This window comes from Pezoporus flaviventris, unplaced genomic scaffold, assembly GCF_033815535.1.
Source record: "Pezoporus flaviventris isolate CSIRO_AGI_PZ_B2104156 unplaced genomic scaffold, CSIRO_AGI_Pfla_v1 ptg000214l, whole genome shotgun sequence".
In the NCBI taxonomy this organism is placed as follows: Eukaryota; Metazoa; Chordata; class Aves; order Psittaciformes; family Psittacidae; genus Pezoporus; species Pezoporus flaviventris.
Window position 1 is genome coordinate 40509 of NW_026892762.1, and position 3197 is coordinate 43705.

Here is a 3197-nt window from a genome sequence, read left to right on the forward strand (position 1 = left end):
CAGATGCCACGGCTGAGGGATACCTTCCCTTTGTCTTCCTCTCCCTCCACAGAACTCTTGGTTTCAGCTGGAGGAGACAGGGCCTGCTGTGTGTAACCATCCACCACCGCTGGGCTGGTTTAATTGTTGCCTAACCCTCTGAGGCACCCAGAATTAAGGGATGTGTCTCAGGGTGAGAGGAGGTGTGCTTCAGGCATTTAAGACTCTGCCTTCTCGAGGTGGAGTCCAGAGAATTCTTTTGCTTCCTATTGCAGCAGTAGGATTTGAAGTGACACAAATAGAAATCAGAGAGAAGCCAACTCTTTACACAAGATCTGGGTTATGAATCAAACACTGCTCACAACTAAGAGAGGAAATGTTTCGGGACATGGTGCTCTCAGCTCTCTAACCTTAGAGCAAGTTTGTGTGATTCCAGCATCACAGCTGGAAGGTGAAAATCATTTGACCAAAACTGGACCAAAAAAAAACCAAAGCCCCCTTGTTTTCAGAAGTGCTTCACAAAGCCTCTTTGGTTTTTTTGACAGGAATGAGGGGAAAGGAGCTCACGCCAAGCTAATGCTCAGACGAGCCTGTTGATTTAAGTACACGTAAATGTTAAAGGAGTATGTATCAGAAAACTGCACTCTTCAGGAAAAGTTGACTCTTCATCTCCTTTTTATTTGTTGTATCTAAATACTACAGATGAGCAGCATTAGAGTATAAATGTGCAAAATGCTTGTTATGAAAAGCAGAATTTGTTAGGGGTGAACTGGCAGGGTCGTGCCCATTCTGACAAACTCTGGGCATGTAGAATTTCCCCCCCCAAAGCTATGAAATGGGGTTGATGATTGGCAGCTGCAGTGAGAGAAGGAAAGAGCTGCTCCAGCAGGGAATTCTATGGAGTTCATGAACAATAGTGCAAAACACAAGGGGTGGGGAGAGGGGGGAATTACAGAGGCAGCCTGTTGGTTCGGTTCTTCATAAACCTAACTTTTGTGTGTTTCCAGTGGTAATACTTTGTGGTGCTGAGGTCATAATCATACTGATGCTGATCTTCCTAAGGAATGGGATCCTGATCGCCATTGCATTGTGCTTATAAGAGCTTTCTCGTTTGCAGGAAGACATTTCTTATCTCCCAGCTCCCTGCCTTAAGAGTACAGACGCTGTTAGCGGCCCCATGTATCCTGGGTGCAAGGAGGTGTGTGCCCAGTGTGGGGCACTGTTAATAGGAGCCTAAGAGCTACAGCTGCCAGCTTTGCTGTGTCATTGAATTGTCTCCAGAGAGACATATACTAGTGGTAGAGGAGTGGTGTTGTTTTGGCTGGGGCTTTTAATTTAGGAAAGACCTTTTTTTCTGGAAATGCATAAGTCACATAAGATGTGAGAGCTGGGAGGCCTCTTCATTTTGTGTTTTCTGAAATCTGGATAGGCTTTATTCACAATGGTTCCTGGTTTATCCAGTGCCAACTCTTAGCTGTGGTTTGAGTTTGGTTTGGGTTTGTTTTAATGGGAATATAAGAAAGGAGAAATGGACTTAACACGCCCTTGGATTTAATTGCAAATTAGCTAAGGCCTTGAGGGCCTCGGAAGTAGGGCTCTGTTAGAGCACATGGAGTTAGCTCTGACTTTCTCTGTGTGCACTTGCTTGTAGTTTTCTGCCCTCTCTGTTGGTGTTATGGTTCTCAGGAGTCAGGGTTTAGGATTTTTGTAATGGGATTGGGAAATGCTGAGGTTCTGCCTTCAGCCAGGTACCTGTTTCCTGTCTTACGCTACTGTGCAGTCAAAGCATTGCAATTAATTTTGGCAGGACTGAATTATCCTCTTCAGTTCCTGTTCATGACAATACAGGAACACTGTTAACGCTCTGCAGCACTTTTGTTCACAACCTTGACAGGTAGAGGGATTTCAGGAAGTTCATAAACTTCCCGCTGGGAAGTGCTAACATTCTGTAGTTTTTCAGCAGCAGGGAAAGGTCACTTGAGGGTGATGGTTTTACTCTCCTGCGTAATGCATGAGGTGAAGCTCTGTGTGCAATTCCTGGAAACCTAACAGCCCATGCCCTGTGTTCGGGAAGGTGCAAACCAAGCTGCTAATGACTGGAAATTAAATTGCATTTTTCAATGCCTTTTAACTACTCTTTCAAAACTACTGCAATTGTCTTGAAATCCATAGGGGCAAACAGTTAACAGTCGTTACTCCATCCATGGTGTCTGTGGAAACCAAGGGGCCTATCGTGACCTGCTGCACGCTGCTAGTACGTAGTGACTGTTTCTGCTGTGTACCTCTACTGGACTTCTGCATTTCCAGACTCAGACAGAAATGGATGTGTTGCTCTTCAGCTCCTGATTGCACATGAGGGTTTGCACATGGCAAATTGATAATGTTGATTGTAGTGCTGCTGATAAAAGCGGAGTGGTAGAAATGGCAAAGTGAAGATGTAAAGACATCTGAAGAAAGAGCCTGCAGTATTCTGAGATCCCAGCTCTAGATTATGCTGCCACTATCAATGAGTAGCTCAGAGTCAAAAGGATGATGCTAGAAGAGGACTGAAAAAAAAAGCTTCTTTCTTAAATTGCTGCAGCTTACTGACATGTTTTGTTTCTTTCACAGGACTGCTGGCTATATAATGTCTGTGTTGTTCTAGCCAATCATCACCTTCATACTCATTGCAGTTTGTATTTCCTATGAGGCTGTGACAGCTGTGTATCCTTCTATCTGTGTACCTCTCTGGAGGAACAGTCTTCTGGTCTACAAGACCGGGTAAGTCTCTGCTTTCACCTTAGCCAAACCAGTGTTAAAAGGGCTATTTGGTCACTTGGCACTTGCTGCACAGGTGCACTCCTCCTCAGTGGCCATTTGCGTGTGATGTACCAACTGGATAGTGAATTCAATGTCATTAGAAAGAACTGGACTAAAACCCATGCCAAGGTAGAGGATCATACAAGGTCTTTTATACTACATAAGGCTGGCTTCAAGGGGTAAAAAAGGAACCTCAGCAAAGAGTGACTATGCCCTTCCTTGGCTGTATGCTCTGTGAACCTGATGTTAATGGTCGCTTAGTTAGCTTGGGTGGGCTCCACGTGTGTTTTGTACAGAATAATGTAGGGAAGGAGTGAGAGAACACAGAGCGCCCGGAGTCCTCTGAATTGCCTGACAGCAGCCATTGTCTGTCCCTGGAAAGGCAAGGCTTTGGTAAAGTGTCAGAAAGGGGACTGTCA